The following is an 18,614-nucleotide window of genomic DNA, read 5'->3' as shown; positions in this document are numbered from 1 at the left end:
GTGAGACAGCATGTAGAGGAATTTGGGGCCAGGCTTGTCCTTTTTACAACAACTCCCTCTCACAGGAGCTAACTGGTATCCATGAGGGCAGAACCCAAAATTCCCTACCAGGCCCCACCTTTCGAGACCCAATCACTTCTCAGCACTGCCACACGGCTGACCAAGTTTCCAGCTCGTGAATCGTGGGAGGGCACTCAAACCACAGCCAAACCATAGAACTTGGGTCAGTCGGCACAGTGGGCAGAAAGCTCATTCCTACCTAGAATTATTAGCAATACATTGGCTGTAAATAGAAGTGATGGTGAATTATAAGAACCATGTCTTATTAAGCCCAAATTAAAAGAATCCCCAGTTTAATTTCCCATTAGGCATGGCCACTCAGATACACCTGACATAGAGGGAAGTGTGATGGACAGAGAAGGCACAAGAAGAGACAGGGGCCTTGAGAATAAAATCCCAGAAGTGGGAGGATATAGTTCCAGGAGGCTGAAGGTGCAGCTCTGAGCAGGTGGAGGACTGCCCTTCCTCAAAGAAGAGACCGTGGCAGGTGGTTGTCAATACACTTTTTTTTTTTCAATATTTATTTTATTGGTTTGACTGACAGAGTTACAGAGAAAGGTAGAGACAGAGAGAAAGGTCTTCCATCCGCTGGTTCACTCCCCATATGGCTGCAACGGCCGGAGCTGCGCCGATCCAAAGCCAAGGGCCAGGAGCTTCTTCCGGGTCTCCCACGTGGGTGCAGGGGCCCATGGACTTGGGCCATCTTCCACTGCTTTCCCAGGCCATAGCAGAGAGCCAGATCAGAAATGGAGCAGCCAGGACTCGAACTGGTACCCATATGGGATGCCAGCACTGCAGGCCAGGGCTTTAACCTGCTGTGCCGCAGCGCCGGCCCCCGTCAATACACTTGTAAGGAAGGTCCAGAAACACTGAGTTAAGGATGGCCAGGCCCCTCAGCAATTGTTGTTATTATGTCTGTGATGCCCCAGGGTGGATCAGAACCCTGAGAAGCCATGGGGGACAGCATTGTGGCAAATTGGATAATGCTACCAGCTGCGACGCCTGCATCCTCTATGGGCACTGACTCATGTTTCGGCTGCTTCATTTCTGATCTAGCTCCCTGCTAATGGCTTGGGAAAAGCAGTGTTTGAACCTTAAACCCTTGGGGAAGACCCAGATGAAGTTCCTGACTCCTGGCTTCAGTCTGAAGTCTGACCCAGCACTGGCTGTTGTGACCATTTGAGGAGTGAACCAGTGGATGGAAGATCTCTGTGTGTGTGTGTGTGTGTGTGTCTGTCTGTCTCTGTCTCTCCCTCTATTACTATAACTGTTTCAAAAATAAATAGAATAAAAATGTTTAAAAACAAAACAGAACAAAACCGTGAAAGGCCCCAAGCACTGGAGAGACACAGTTTCACTGCTATATTTCCCCTGCTTTTCAAATAAGTAATTTTTTTAGGGGTCGGCGCTGTGGCACACTAGGTTAATCCTCTGCCTGCATTGCCGGCATCCCATATGGGTGCTGGCTCTAGTCCTGGTTCCTCCTCTTCCAATCCAGCTCTCTGCTGTGGCCCGGGAAGGCAGTAGAAGAAGCCCAAGTCCTTGGGCCCCTGCACCCACGTGGAAGACCTGGAAGAAGCTCCTGGCTCCTGGCTTCGGATCAGCACGGCGCTCTGGCTGTAGTGGCCATTTGGGGGTGAACCAACGGAAAGAAGACCTTTCTCTCTGTCTCTCTCTCTCACTGTCTGTAACTCTACCTGTCAAATAAATAAAATCTTTAAAAAATATTTATTTAATCATTTGACAGGCAGAGTTACAGAGAGAGAGAGAGTGAGAGATCTTCCATCTGCTGGTTCACCCCCCAAATGGCTGCAATGGCCAGAGCTGTGCCAATCCAAAGCCAGGAGCCAGGAGCTTCTTCTGGGTCTCCCACGTGAGTGCAGGGGCCCAAGAACTCAGGCCATCTTCTGTTGCTTTCCCAGTCTCATCCCCAGTGGAGCAGCTGAGACTCAAACCCATGCTCATACGGGATGCTTGTGTCACAGGCAGCAGCTTAAAGCGCTGCACTGTGATGTCAGCCCCACTTTATGGCAAGTTTTGAAGTCAGGTACTGTCAGTCTCCAACTATGTTCTTCTTCAGCATGGTGTTGGCTCTTCTAGCTCTTTTGCGTCTCCATGTAGAGTCAGTTTGTCAGTATTCATAAAATAAGTTGCTGGAGTTTGGATTGGAATTGTCTGGAAGCTATGGATGAAGCTGGGAAGGACTCACCTCTTGACAATGTCAAGTCTTCTCGTATTGGTCTGTTTTCCATTACTATCATGAAACGCCTGAGGCTGGCTGGCTTTCTCTCTCTCGCTCTCTCTCTCTCTCTCTTTTAGAGACTTATTTTTTTATTTGAAAGCCAGTGTCACAGAGAGGCAGAGAGAGAGAGAGAGAGAGAGAGAGAGAGATTGAGGTCTTCCATCTGATGGTTCACTCCCCAGATGGCTGCAACGGCCAGACGTGCAGCGATCCAAAGCCAGGAGCCAGAAGATTCTTCTGGGTCTCCCACACGGGTGCAGGGGCCCAGGGACTTGGGCCATCTTCCACTGCTTTCCCAGGCCATAGCAGAGAGCTGGATCAGAAGTGGAGCAGCTGGGACTTGAGGCAGTGCCCATATGGGATGCCTGCACTGCAGTTGGCAGCCTTACCTACTACGACACAGAGCCAGCCCCCAGGTATTTTTTAAAAGTATATTATTTAATTTCTAATTATTTGGGGGATTTTCCAACTATCTGTTTTTTTTTTTTAAAGATTTATTTATTTGAAAGGCAGAGTTACAGAGAGGCAGAGAGAGAGAGAAAGAGAGAGAGAGAGAGAGGTCTTCTATCTGCTGGTTCATTCCCCAGATGCCCGCAACTGCTGGAGTTGCGCTGATTCAAAGCCAGGAGTCAGGAGCCAGGAGCTTCTTCTGGGTCTCCCACGCGGGTGCAGGGGCACAAGGACTTGGCGATCTTCTACTGCTTCCGCAGGCCATAGCAGAGAGCTGGATAGGAAGTGGAGCAGCTGGGACTCGAACTGGTATCCATATGGGATTCTGGCACTGCAGGCGGTGGTTTCCCCCACTACACCACAGTGCCGGCCCTACTATCTGTTACTGATTTCCAGTTTAATTCCACTGTAGTCTGAGAGCAGACATTTTATGATTTCTTTTTTTTTTTAATTGTTAAAGTGTGTTTTATGATCCAGAGTGTGATTTATCTGGATCATGTTTGCACTGTATGAGTTTGAGAAGAATGATATTCTGCTGTTATTGGATCAAGTAGTCTATGTATTATCAAGTTAATTGATAAGATTATTGAGTGCAACTATGACCCTATTGGTTCTCTAGCTTACTTATTATATTTTTCATTTCTTCTATCCAAATATTAGCCTCTATTTTCCTTGATAGAAATCAAACACCTATCCAAGAGAGTACATCTAACATAGAAAAATTCAGAAAGTGGCAACCACAGGGTGATTCCAAAATGCTTGTGCAGACGGCCTTCAGGGTGGTAGAAATGCTAATGCTGGCATTTTCGATTTGGCGCATTATGGGGAAGCCTGAATATGAGTTTTAATTGGAACAAGAAGAAGCTTTGAGGAGACTGAGCCCTGTTCAAAATGAAAACTGAAAAGAATTAACTGGAAATTATAGCTGCTGAAAATTCATGTGTAAAGGCAATATTAACATTGCTGGACCTCAGATTCTAAGAATATCAGAGTGACTTTTGACAGAAGAGTCATTACCTTTGTCAGGAACTGTCTAGAAGGAGCAGCAATCTACTCAAGTTATCACAAGTCTGAAGTTAGAATTTTTCTCATATCCCCGGTATGGGAGGTATAACCGGGCGCCGTGAGGTGCTGCAATCAGGAATTGGACGGTCAGAAATGATGTGCTATGATCTATGCTATCTTCTTCCCTGCCCCAAGCATCAGTGTGACTGTCTCTGGACATCAGGCCTTTAAAGAGGTAATTCAGACAAGACGAGGCCCTACAGGTGGCTGTCATTCAATGACTGACCTTACCCGGAGGGGTTAGGACATAGACACGGTTACAGAACGGCCTTGCGAAGACGCAGGGAGAAGGTGGCCATTAGCAAGCCCAGCAGAGAGAGGTGTCGTGAGGACACAGCCCTGCCACACTGTGATCTCAGGCTTGCAGTTCCCGGGACTCTGAGAAGACACATCCCCGGAAGCCACCCTGGTCTGCGCCACTACGCTCTGGCAGCCTGGGTAAACGGACACGTGGAGACCACAGGGCACAAGTCCCCTCTACGGAGCCGGCGATCTCTCTTTTCAGCGTTTCTTGCTCATTTGCTTCACTGATCTGTACCCGCAGACTTGCTTTCTCTGATGTGGGATGAGCATGACAGAAGTGGTCTCCTTAGTCCAGATTCTGGGTGACCTCTCCCAGTGCCAGTGCCTCAAACCAACCACACAAAGTCTCCCAAAGGGAGAATCTGACTAATTCAGCGGGGCCCAGTATTCATCCCCATATAACAGGAGCTGTGGCTTTAGGGAGACGAGAGTCATGTGATGGAAACGCGGACACCTGGCCATCCCCACCTGTCTGAGATACTGGTAATGACTAATTCACATGAGGAGTTCCAGGACAGGCAGGCAACCCATCGCGACCTACTACACTGACCCTAAGCAGAGCCTTCAAGATGTAAGTACAACAATCAGACCAAGCCATCACCGATGGGCCACTGGGGCTGGACCACACTTCTTGTATCTCCTTCCTTTAGCTTAAACAGCAAGATGCAATGGAGGGAGGACAGGACTCCACAGCTTATTCCAAAAGGCCTGCAAATCAGTGATGACTTTAGCCAAAAACAGAGACTAGGATTGAATCTGTCACCCCCACACACAAACACACCCAACCACACACATACTCTCCAGCTATTGTCTTGTGATCTTTCTTCCCCTTCTAATACTGTTATTTTAACCACACACAAAATGTGCATGTAGGGGTAGAATGGAAAGCAAACATTCCATGTACTTCTATCTGTGTCCCCTAAGAGTGGACACAGATCCCTTTTGTAAATAAGGATAGTTCCACATTTTCAAAAAATTATAGAAATTCAAAAGTCCCAAACTTTACCAAAAGGGGAAATTTGGTTTTAGGATGTGAGCACATCATCTAGAAACCAAAAAGAGAAATGCAAGTCCACCGTGGACTGGCTTGGGGACAGAGACTCAAACACCAGCAGGAGTTTCTCCAGCCTTTCACTCACACTTTGCTGGGGTGTCAGTTTCACTTTTAAATCTCTTGTTATCATATCCCTCTCCGTCTCCTGTTCCAAGAAGAGGAAATGACTTTGTCCTCCATAGCTCTCCGAAAGAAAGAACCTAAACTTACATCTCTGGTCTATTTCCAGCGTCACAGGAAAGGCTCCTCATTGGCGTGGCAAGCTGACCAGAGTTGATTGGTGTTCTGTCTTTAGACCAATGACAAACCACAAAGGCAGTGATGTCATATAAGAACATGGCGGCTCTGACGTAACCAAATTAATGAGTGGGGATGGAGGGAGGGCAGGTTGAGAGGGAAGGTGAAGGTGTGGGTAGTGAGTGAAGGAGTCCACAATTAGAGCAATTGGTTTTCACATCCAGGCAACTGAGAGGGGAAACAGTCATAATTACACTACTTAAAAATAATACTTGCAACTTTTCTTTTTTAAAAATATCATTGATTTTATTTATTTAACAGGCAGAGTTAGGTGGGGGAGAGTGCAGGGCCAGAGGAATCTTCCTCGCCTGCAGGTTCACCCCACAAAGGCACTCCATCAGGGACCCAAGCACTTGAGTCATCTTCCACTGCTTTCCCAGGCACGTTAGCAGGGAGCAGGATCAGAACTGAAGCAGCCAGGACTCAAACTGGCGTTCACATGGGATACTGGCATTGTAGCCCACAACCTAACCTGCTGCACCACAGCGCCAGCCCCCACTTGGATCATCTTGGTATTGTTTTATCTCCACAGATGGAACCACATTTTCTATTCATGCTTTAAGGAAAAATAATGCTAGGATTGTGCATGTGTTTTCACACTTTCTTTTAATATTTTATGTATTTTCTTGTTTTAAAGAGATTCATTTATTTATTTATATTGATTTGAAAGATGTACTGACAGAGACACGATGAGGGAGAGAGAGAGAGAGAGAGAGAGAGAGAGAGAGAGAGAGAGAGAGAGAAAGTCAGAGAGACGGAAAGAAATTGATCTTTCATCCTCTGGTTTATTCCTTAAATGCCTACAACAGTCCAGGCTGGACCAGGCTGAGAAAGCCAGGAGCCAAGAACTCTACCTGGGCCTCCCACATGATGGCAGGGACCCAAGCATTTGGGCCATCATCTGTTTCTTTCCCAGGAGCATCAGCAGGAAGCTGGATAGGAAGCAGAGTGGCTGAGACTTGATCAGCACTCCCATGTGGGACCCAGGTGTTCCAAGCAATGACTTAACCTTTGCATCACAATGCCCACCTCTGTATTTTCCAAATACTGAGTCTGCTTTCATCATTTGAAAAAAAGTAATTGAATTAATAATAGAGGTAACTCAGGAAACATCGTATTTTTCAAAATTTCATTTCTGATCATGACTTGTGCCTAAAAGTCTGATGTGTGGATTGCATTATGAACTGATCAGATTTTTATTGGGAAGATATTTTAAAGTCCAGATAATTGTGTCTATATGTTGAAACACTGGTAGCCAGTTTTCAGGCTCCTTAGTAAGAAGGAGTGTGGCTCAGCAAGTGTAACAGTAAAGCTAATCTGTTGAAATGATTGCTGTAAGAGCTTTCGTATTCATTGCCTTATAGTAAAATTTACAGTAACTTTTTGTCACAAGAGAAGATGTATAAACTGGGAGATTCTCTATAGATATGCATTTATTTATTTTGTGTGATTAATATGTTACAAAAATCATGGAGTAAACCACATTGCTATTTTATAACTTGTTTTTGTAAATTCTAAACAATCTCATATTCTGAAAAGGCTTCCTTCTCTTAATTAATGTTGAGTATTAGATGTCCATGACTGTTATCCCTGTATAATATTTATTTTTTAACTTTGTCCACATCTATTCCTGCTCATCTACAGTAAAATAATTTTATGGAAGATAAAATTACTGTACAAAGAATACAGAAGGCATTCCTTTTATTAGAGAATAAAGTTGGCCAACTAAATTATCCTAGTTTTTCTTAAAATGGATCTTGGGCAAAGAGAAACATAATCAGTGTATTTATCTTGTAAGATGGAAAGACCTATGCTGAGTCTGATTAATGTAAGAAGATGTTGCAAAGAATTGATTTTATAAATCTTAAAGGAGATGTGATTGAAGGGATTTATCTTTTCTTGATTTTTCCTTCTGAACATTGATGTCTTTAGAAAGTGATCAACATGATGGTTTCAGGGCCTAATTGTTGGTAAATGGTTGAGACTCAGATAAAAATGTTAATATCCACTGTTTACCACCATGTTATTTGAATTAGAAGTGACCATGTATATTATCTTGCTTGAAGAAGTATTTGACAAAAAAAAGCAGTATCTGTCATTTGTAAATTTTCTTGTTCTAAAGAAAGCATTATGTTCTATAGATATAAATTATGTAAATAAAAGTTATTTTATACCAAAAAAAAATTTCATTTCTGGTTCCTGAACATGTATAACTTGTACATTGAACACATGTGATTGTTTCATGGGGTACCATCATGTAATCATTTTATTTTGCCTGTCAGTATTCCTTTAAATGTATTCAGTGGGGCTATTTTGTTCCTGTCCCCAGGTAAAAACTCAGGCAGTCCTATAATATCATCATCTCAACATGACAGTGGCCGTGTCCATACCTCTGCAGTATTCCAAACTCCAACTTGATAGAATTAGAGGCGTCTGCCCTCACCCAGTAAGGTGGGGACCCTGCAGCTAAGGAAGGAGCCTAGAGAGAGGGTCTTCCTCTCCTTCCCCATCCAGTGCTGTGCACCTGCCCAAGCCCTCCAGTGTGCTCACCCAAGCCCCTCCAGTGTGCTCGCCATGGTTCCTGACACCCACAGCGTGACTGCTTTGCGTGGAGGTTAACAGGGAGACAAAGGGACGGGTGATTAAATGGTCGCTGTTGTGAGTTGCCTTTGGCTCTGTGGTCCTGACAGATGTTCAAGGCTGACTCTTTCTCTTTCGGAAGACAAGTGGGGTTCCTCAGAGGTCTTCCTCCCAGCACCCTGCAAGTGGGCAGCTCCTTTTGCCAGTTCCCTCCTTGTAGGGGGTGGTTTTCAGCCCGTTCACTGTTAGTGCTTTGCCCACAGCAACCTCTGCAGCTTTGTGCCCTTCCAGATCCTTCTTGGATATGACCCACAATTGGCTTTTTCATAGACACAACCCCTTTCTGGTCCACAGAAAGCATTCATACATGCTGCTTCACCCCAGAATTCTTGGGGTACAGCCTCCTCCACAGTCACTTCTTCCCACATTAACAAAGGGCCGAGCCACTGCATTGTTCCCTTTCAGATTCTCAAGTGGTAATCAGACCCCAGTTGCCTTGGCGCCTGTGCCTGGGACGTGGCCCAGCTCCGTGTGTGGTCGCCTCATACCCCTGTCAGCAGCCTGAGTTGAGGACACGTGTCTCCTTGCATCAAGATCTCTCTCTAAACAGCTCTGCACAAAGCCTGCAGTCTCCACATATTCTGGCCTTTGAGGTCAGTGGAGGATAAAGTTTCTCATCGTTGCTGAACAGCACCCCAAACTATAGAATCCGCAAACCAAGTCCACTCACCCAACGTGCAGAAAGCCAACTGTTGACATTGGGGAGGTGGAAGAAAGCACACCTTTATTGCAAAGTGCAGAGCCAGGAGCCAGGCAGCTATAGCTTAATTCTTGGGCTCCTTGAGGAGTTAAGGTCAAAGGTTCTTATAGAATGAAATTGGGGCTGAGGGGCCAGTGCTGTGGCATAGTGGGTGAAGTTGCTGCCTGCAGTGCTAACATCCCATATGGGCCCTAGTTCATATCCTGGCTGCTCCACCTCTGATCCAGCTCTCTGCTATGGCCTGGGAAAGCAGTAGAAGATGGCCCAAGTCCTTGGGCCCCTACACCCACGTGGGAGACCTGGAAGAAGCTCCTGGCTCCTGGCTCCTGGCTCCTGGCTTCAGATCGGCCCAGCTCCAGACATTGCGGCCATTTGAGGAGTGAACCAGCAGATGGAAGACCTCTCTCTCTCTCTCTCTCTCTCTCTCCCCCTCTCTGTAACTCAAATAAATAAATAAATATTTAAAAACAGAAATGGGGCTGAGAGGTGCATGATCAGCTAGCATCCAAGTGCCCAATTGGTGAGTGGAGCTCATGACCTTCTTTTTTTTTTAAAAGATTTATTTTTATTATTTGAAAGTCAGAGTTACACAGAGGAAGGAGAGGCAGAGAGAGAGAGAGAGAGAGAGGGCTTCCATCTGATAGTTCACTCCCCAATTGGCCGCCATGGCCAGAGCTGCGCCAATCTGAAGCCAGGAGCCAGGAGCTTCTTCCAGTTCTCCCACGTGGGTTCAGGGGCCTGAGGACTTGGGCCATCTTCCACTGCTTTCCTAGGCCATAGCAGAGAGCTGGATTGAAAGTGGAGCAACTGGGACTCGAACCGGTGCCCATATGGGATGCCAGTGCTTTAGGCCAGGGCGTTAACCCACTTCGCCACAGCACCGGCCCCAACTCATGACCTTCTTTTGATTGATAGATGTTGCCATGGGCTTTAGGGAATTCCAAGTGAGCTGCAGGTGGTCTGGTCGGGGAGTAGGCACCTTCTGCCCCAGGGCTGGAATATCTTTGCCTGGGCCTGGAGTTCCTCTAACGAAACACCTCAGGACAACACCAGGGGACAGGGTTTTATCTATTGGAGAAGCAAATGACTGCCCGAGTCTGGTGATTAGAACGTTGTGGACCAGCTGTGCCGCTCCCGCAACTCAGTGAATTCCCTTTGTTAAAGGCCGGGCAAGGACACGAAGGAAGCCAGGAGAGAGGCTGGGCCCTGCTTTTACATGGTAGGGGTTCCGTCTCAGCATCACCTACCTAGCAACCAGCATCCTTATTTGGGACCTCAGCTGGGCCCAAACCTCCATTTTTATATCGTACTGCGCCCTCGGTAGTGCCCATCCCTTTCGTATTTGTTTGCATTTTAAAGAACAGACTCTTGCTTCACCTTTGAAAGCTGACTTTGGGATATTTTAGAAGTGCAACTATATTCTCATCCATTCATTGAGAGAAGAGACGTGAGAGATTACATCACTCTTCTTTTACAGTTCAAACTGGGATGAGAGGGCCTTTCGCTCATCCAGCCCTCTGAGCTTTGAAAAGGAGTGCTTAATTTTAAGTTGCTTATTTCTACACGTGATTGTTCAAAATGAAGGTCACAAAAGGGAAATAACAGATCCTGGAAGGAGGCATCCCTTCGTGTCTACCTCCAGTATGTGTCCATACAAGTGAGAAAGTCCACACAGGGGTTGAAAATTTGGGGAAGATCAATCTCAATCAAGATGACACTTATGATCTATCTCAAACATTCTTTTGGTCTCTCTCATTGGTAGTCATGTGGTTAAAAAGGAAGATTCCGATTTTTCTTGTTTTTCCCTGAAAGGAAAAAGATGGACCCTGATGCTGCTGCACTTAACGGTGCACATGCTCGTGGTGCTAACGGTGTGACGTGGTGGCTCTCCTGGGACCCCGCGGCTCGCAGCCTGTCTCACGAGGCGGGGGCGTGTGTGTCGCAGCCCAAGCCATTCCATTACCCAGATGGCCCCAGTTTCTTGGATTTGCTGCCTTCATTTCCTCTGCCAAGTTTGAGGTTACTGCTCCCCACTGAGCCCAGTCCTTTTATGCAGAATAAAGGCCTGTTAATGATGAAACTGTGGCTTTTTGCCACAAATGAACCCACTTTAAAAAATCTCTCTCACTTCTTCCTCCTGTTCCTCCTCCTCCCTCTCCCTCCTCCTCCTCCTCCTCCTCGCTCTCCCTCTTCCTTCTCCCTCAACCTCCCTTCCCCCTTCTCCACCATCTCTCTTCCTCTCCCGCCTCCGTTCCTGTCTCTCTGTTTTGTCCTTTGCATGAAACAGCCACGCCATGCTCAGACGGGGCTAGCAGACATCTTGGCATTTGCCTGCTGATTCACCCCCCACCTCCAGGAGACGAGGGGCTGAAAGTGCGGGCAGAGACTGAGGGTCTTCCTCCACGTGTAGGCAAGAGACTGGGCCCTGCAGCCCCACCCATCTCTCCAGCCTTGGTTTCTTGCCGCAGAATCTCTCACCTTCTGAGGAAGTGGACCTACTTTAGTCTCCATCTCCTGATAACTTCTCTAATTTCTAAGCCCTGACACATCTTTAAGAACATTTTTTTTAAGAGTTGGGGGATGGGGTGGGAACAGAGAGAGAGAGAGAGAGGTCTTCCATCCATTGGTTCACTCCCCAAATGGCTGCAACTGCCAGGGCTGAGCCAGGCTGAATCCAGGAGCTGGGAGTTTCTTCCAGATCTCCCACATGGGTGCAGGGACCCAAGCACTTGGACCATCTTCTGCTGCTTTCCCAGGCACATTAGCAGGGAGCTGAATTGGAAGGGAGCAAATGGAACTTGAACCAGTACCCATATGCAATGCCGGTGCTATAGGTGATGGCTTTACCTGGTATACCATAGTGCCAGTCCCAAAAATCCATATTTTTCAGGCCTTTAAATTTTTTTAGAGATTCATTTGACAGGGGCTGGCATTTTGACACAACAGGTTAAGCCACTGCATCCCTTAAGAGCACCAGTTCAAGTCTTGGCTGCTCTGCTTTTGCTCCAGATCCCTGCTGATGTACCTGGGAAACAGCAGTGGATGGCTCAAGTCCTTGGGCCCCCTTCACCCATGTGGGAGACCCAGATAGTGTTCCTGGCTCTTGGCTTCAGCCTAGCCCAGCCCCAGCCATTGTGGCCACTTGGGAAGTGAACCAGTGGATAGAAGGTCTCTTTCTCTCCCGCCACCCCCACCATGCCCGTGTCCCTCTCCCCTTCAAGTCATTTGAGAGCTAGAGAGAGAGAGTTCCCATCTGCTGGTTTACCCCTTTCTCCCAATTGCTGGGGCTGGACTGAGCTGAAGCCAGGAGCTGGGAATGGAATCCATGTCTGTCTTGTGGGTGGCAGGAACCCAGTGACTTGGACCATCACCACTGCTTGCCAGGGCCTGCATTTGCAGGAAGCTGGGGTCATGATCTGGAGCTGGGAATAAAAATTGTGTACTCCGATTAGGGATGTGGCTCTCTTAACCTCTAGGCTAACTGCCCATTCTTATCCCATGCCTTTGCATGTGATGTTGTTTTATCATTCAATTACTTTATTAGTTTATGCACCCAACAAATGGTTATTGAATGCTTCTACCTAACAACTCCTGTGCTCAGATAAAGAAGTCCATGAAAGGGTTCCTCTTTGCACTGCCTCCTAACATACCAAGAATCAGGACATTGGATGTCCCTGGGGCCACTTCAAATCCTGTCAGCCCCACACCATTCTCCAACTATAGGAGGGTCCCCTGAACCATGCATGCTCCCACTTGTTTTAAGTAGCTGCAGCCTAGCAAGGTGTTGCATCTCAACAGGCCCATGTCAAGAACTTCATCTCTGACCCCAGGGCTTCTTGGATGCCGTAAAAGGCACCTGCTAAGCACCTGTGCATGTGTAACCTGGACATGAGGGACTTAACCCCTGTGGACACCCTTGACCAGTGGATGATGAGAACTCCCTCTTTTCATTGTTGGACCAAGATGAGAATCAATTCTCCCTGTGGCCCTTGTACAACCCAGATGGGTCATGGGCCATGCCAGAGGATTAGGCAAACATAAACAGATGGTACTGAATTGCAAGAGCTTTGCCGATGTGAAATCTTCACTGGCGCACGTTAGCAACTCCTTCAGCACTTGGGTGCAACCATTCGCCCAGCAGTTGAATTTTTTTCAGTTGCCATTAATAAAATGGGAATTAAACTAAAATGACACCTTAGGAAAAAGGGAAGTACACCAAGATTTTCTTGAGCTGGGGTGTGGTGGTGTTCCTGTTCTCTGTCATAAGAGAATCCGTAGGAACACTGAGGTTTTGGGAAAACCCAGTCCAGAAGACCTGACCACCAAAGGAGGAAGGGACCAAGGAGAGGGGGCATATCCAAGACTACACAGCATCTCATTAATGGGAGTGTGGTTTCTGGTTGCTGCGAGACAATGAGTGCCTGCACTCCCATAAGGGGTTTATATGTCAAATTGGACGGCCCAGAGCTAGCCTAGGTGCACCTTCTTAAGAAATGTTAACATTTTAGGGCTAGATAAAGGACATTCCAATGTCTGGCCTGGCAAGCCAAACCAAGATAAGACCTGCAGGTTATCTTAACAAGTTTATTTACCTTATCAGAGTTTGGGGTTACTTAAAGGGCAAGATGGTGGTTAGGTCCAAAATGGCTACAATCGTTGTCAAGTTGAATCACTACAACTGATTATCCAGACATCCTGAAAACTGCTATGCCAGTCCACTCTGTTGATAACATCATGCTGTGGACCAGCTGTGTATAAATTGGCAAGAACTTTAGATGTCCTTATGAACTACAGGGTTGGCTGAGGGTGAGAGATAAGGGTGATGCAGATCCAAGGATCTGCTACTTAGGCAAAGATTTTAGGGATCCAATGGTCTGAGGGAAGAAGGGACACTCTCTCTTAGGTAAAGGGGAAGTGGTTGCCTCTTGCAACTTCTACCAGCAAAAGCAAAAGGTAAACACAGGGGTGGGAATGTGACCTCAGGACGTTGGTATCACCTGTTAGAGCACTGTGTTCAAGCCCCAGTTCTGCTCCCCATTCCAGCTTCCTGCTAATGGAGGCTCCAGGAGGGAGCAGTAATGGCTCTTTGGGTCCCTGCCACCCATCCAGAAGCCTGGATTGACTTCCTTGCTTTTCATCCCAGAATAGTCCTGGGCATTGAAGGCATCTGGGGAATGAACCCTTGGATGGGAACTCTGTCTAACTGTTTCTCTGTTTCTTTCTTTCTTTCTCTCTCTCTCTCTTAAAAAAAAAAAAAAAAGAGAGAGAGAGAGAGAAAAGAAAAGAAAAAAAAAAAAGACATAGCATTTAATAAACCTCTTTGGGTTTCGGAGGTGTTCTGCATCCTATCCTTGGAAATACCACTCTGCTGTGTTTGCTGGGTGACCCACTCCGATTTCTCCTCCTCCAAGAGTGTCTGGGAGGCTGGCGCTATGATGCAGCGGGTTAAAGCCCTGGCCTGAAGTGCTGGCATCCCATATGGGTGCTGGTTCTACTCCCAGCTGCTCCTCTTGCGATCCAGCTCTGTGCTATGGCCTGGGAAAGCAGTAGAAGATGGCCCAAGTGCTTGGGCCCTTGCACCCACGTGGGAGACCTGGAAGAAGCTCCTGGCTCCTGGCTTCAGATCAGTGCAGCTCCAGCCGTTGCGGGCATCTGGGGAGTGAATCAGCAGATGGAGGACCTCTCTCTCTGTCTCTACTTCTCTCTGTAACTCTTTCAAATAAATAAAAAATAAATCTTAAAAAAAAAAAGTGTCTGGGTTAGTGGAGGAACTTACTGTGGCTTCTTGGTGAAAGGAGACTTTGGGTCCCTTGGGTCCACTTAGGCGTGGAAGATGAGAAAGCGAGGTTCATAGAACAGAGTAGGGTAGTGATTGCGAGGGTATATGGCGGGAAGGGGAGATGATGGTCAGAGACGACGAAGTTGCTGCTGTGTAGGATAAATCCTGTGGATTTGTGCACAGCACAGTCACTCTAGTTAATAACAACAGTGCCGTATCATATACTTGAAACTTGCTGGAAAAGTAAGGTCTTGAGCATTCTCACTACTTCAGTCCATGTAAAAGCAACTATGTGAAGAGATTGATATATTCATTAGATTGACCGCAGTCTTCTGTTCACTGTGTGTTTGTCTATCAAAACATTATCTACTGGGGCCAGTGCTGTGGTGTGGCAGATTTAAGCGGGCCGGGGCTTAAACCAGCTGCGTCAGCATCCCATATGGGTGCCGGTTCGAGTCCTGGCTGCTCCACTGCCAATCCAGCTCTCTGCTATGGCCTGGGAAAATGGTAGAAGATGACCCAAGTCCTTGGGTCCCTGCACCCGCATGGGAGACCCAGAAGAAGCTCTTGGCTCCTGGCTTCAGATCAGCTCAGCTCTGGCCGTTGCAGCCATTTGGGGAGCGAACCAGCAGATGAAAGACCTCTCTCTCTCTCTCTTTCTCTCTCTCTCTCGCTCTCACTCTCTGGCTCTACCTCTCTCTGTAAGTCTGTCTTTCAAATAAATAAAATAAATCTTTAAAAAAATTATTAAAAATCATTATCGTACACCTTAAATCTATACACTTTTTATGCAAAATAAAAATCAAAATGAAGAAATAATACAAACCAGATCGAAGACCATAACATTAAGTTCAAACAGTCAGTGACAAGAATTAGGAGCCCCAAGCTGCCAGAGTTGGTTGAGAAAATCTCTGCTCCGAGAATTGTGTGAAAGTCTGGGCAGCAGCCCGGGTGCACAAGTGCTCCAGGCACCATTGTCCACAGTGGCCTAGCGACCTGGTAGACCCTGAATAATTTTCTGAAAGTTTAATTTTGAGAAACTGTATTCTCCATAGAACACTGAAAATGGCAAAGTTAAATACTATTTTAAGGGCTACAAAAACACTCAGAAGTATGCTGGGAAAATTATTGCTACAATTGAAGGGCAGGAGTAACTATGTTTCGAAAAAGTGCCTCCATTGGGAGAGGCAGGGGACTTCCCTTAAAAGCGGCCCCACTCTGGGGAGACTGAAAGTTACAATGGAACGGCTCACTAGTGTTCACCATATAAGGAAATCCCCCGGGTCTGACCCAATCAGGAACAACCGCGTTTGATCAGGAAGTACCAGAGGTGACCCCAGCCAATCCACTGTTACCCCACACCCCTGGATGACGTAACCCGGCTTTAAAAGAGGCTCCCAAGCAGGGCTTGGGGCCTTCCTCTGCCCTCCGCTGCGCGGTTGAGTAGATGGGTCCCTGCTGCAGCTTGTACTTCCGAAATAAACCTTGCTCTTAGCATTTCGGTGTGTTCAAGTCTCCGGCAGCATTCGGGGATCCGGCGATCTGGACACAACACAATCGCATTGCAATTCTTCAACAAGGTCACAATAGGTATTAAAAAACTACTCAAGGGACCGGCGCTGTGGTGTGTTGGGTAGAGCTGCCACCTGCACTGCTGGCATCCCATGTGGGTGCCAGTTCAAGTCCCGGCCGCTCCACTTCTGATCCAGCTCTCTGTTATGGCCTGGGTATCAGTAAAAGACGGCCCAAGTCCTTGGGCCCCTGCACTCATGTGGGAGACCCGGAAGAAGCTCCTGGCTCCAGCTATTGTGGCCAATTGAGGAGTGAACCAGCAGGTGGAAGACCTCTCTCTCTGCCTCTCCTTCTCTTTATGTGTAACTCTGACTTTCAAATAAATAAAATGTAAAAAATACTCAAGTTCATTAGTTTGATATTTTATTATTATTTTTTTTTTGACAGGCAGAGTTAGACAGTGAGAGAGAGAGAGAGAGAGAGAGAGAGAGAAAGGTCCTCCTTTGCTGTTGGTTCACCTCCAAAATGGCCATCATGGCTGGCACAGCCGATCCGAAGGCAGGAGCCAGGTGCTTCTCCTGGTCTTCCATGGGGTGCAGGGCCCAAGCACTTGGGCCATCCTCCACTGCACTCCTGGGCCACAGCAGAGAGCCGGCCTGGAAGAGGGGCACTGGGACAGAATCTGGCGCCCCAACTGGGATTAGAACCTGGGTGCCAGCGATTGATATTTTATTAATTTAGTATCACTTGTCATGTTTAGCCAGTAATTTCACCATAACTTTAACTTAGTGGCAGGAATTAATCTTATTATAATCGTCAAATGATGTGTGTCTTAAAAAAACAATGGAGGGAGCCAGCACTGTGGCATAGTGGGTAAAGCTGCTGCCTGCAGTGCCAGTATCCCATATGAGTGCCAGTTCGAGTCCCGGCTGCTCCACTTCCCATCCAGCTCTCTGCTATGGCTTGGGAAAGCAGTGAAAGATGGCCCAAGTCCTGGGGCCCCTGCACCCATGTGGGAGACCCAGAGGAAGCTCTTGGCTCCTGACTTCGGATCGGTGCAGCTCCAGCCATTACAGTCATTTGGGGAATGAACCAACAGATGGAAGACCTCTCTCTCTTTCTCTCTGCCTCTCTGTGTAACTCTTTCAAATAAATAAATGAATAAATCTTAAAAAAAAAATGGAGGGGCTGGCACTGTGGCACAGCAGGTTAAGCTATTGCCTGCAGCACCAGCATCCCATTTAGGCACCAATTCAAGGGTTGGCTGCTCTGCTTCTGCTCTAGCTCCCTGCTGGTATGCCTGGGGAAGCAGCAGAGGATGGCCCAAGTGTTTGGGCCCCTGTATCCATGTAGGAGACCCAGATGAAGCTCCTGGCTACTGGCTTCAGATCAGCCCAGCTCTGGCCATTGTGGCCATATGCGGGTGGAAGATCTCTCTCTCTCTCTCTCTCTCTCTCTCTCTCTGCTCCTCCACCCTATAACTCTGCCTTTCAAATAAATAAATAAATCTTTTAAAAAATGGAAAAGCTATGATGTTTTCCAATATTATGAAACTTTCATTTAAGGATATTATTGCATCTAATATGGGAAAAAGAAAAGTTAATTTTGAAATCGAGTGTATTGTGGACTCTGTAATAGAAGTGATTGCTCTCCCTCTGTTTTTCTAGTATTTTCCACATTTGAGAATTCAGTTTTAGTGTCAGAAAACTCTACAATCTGTTTCACTTAAATAACATTTTTAAAAAAGTAAATATGGTCAATGCATTTTTCTTCAAAGAGTTTCTCAACCCTTTTGGTACTTTTCATGGCTATTAAAATTTCTGTTATTGTGTCATTTTGCTTATAATATTAATTTTACTTAAAGCATAATTCCAAATTAGTACTGAGCAAATATATTTGGAAGAAGGTATTTAAAAATCATACCTGGCCTGCGCCGCGGCTCACTAGGCTAATTCTCTGCCTGCGGCGCCGGCACACCGGGTTCTAGTCCTGGTCGGGGCACTGGATTCTGTCCTGGTTGCCCCTCTTCCAGGCCAGCTCTCTGCTGTGGCCAGGGAGTGCAGTGGAGGATGGCCCAAGTGCTTGGGCCCTGCGCCCCATGGGAGATCAGGAGAAGCACCTGGCTCCTGGTTTCAGATCAGCGCGGTGCACCGGCCATTGGAGGGTGAACCAATGGCAAAGGAAGACCTTTCTCTCTGTCTCTCTCTCTCTCTCTGTCCACTCTGCCTGTCCAAAAAAAAAAAAAAAAAAAAAAAAAAAAAAAAAAATCATACCTTTGACTTGCATTTTAGAATGTGAATCTTTACATTTTGGAAAAATTCCAAGTGAGTATTCTGAAGCTGATAGCCCTGCCTTCCCACTCAGGTTCAATAAGAGTTTAAGTTGATACGGTGATGGGGCCGAAGCTGTGGCAGGTAAAGCCGCTGCCTGCAGTGCCAGCATCCTGTATGGGCACCAGTTTTAGTCCCTGCTACTCTACTTCCAATCCAGCTCTCTGTTATGGCCTGGAAAA

This window comes from Oryctolagus cuniculus, chromosome 10 (genome assembly GCF_051225735.1).
Source record: "Oryctolagus cuniculus isolate XC-2025 breed Fujian yellow rabbit chromosome 10, ASM5122573v1, whole genome shotgun sequence".
NCBI classification, from domain to species: Eukaryota; Metazoa; Chordata; class Mammalia; order Lagomorpha; family Leporidae; genus Oryctolagus; species Oryctolagus cuniculus.
Note: the sequence above shows the minus strand (reverse complement) of the source record.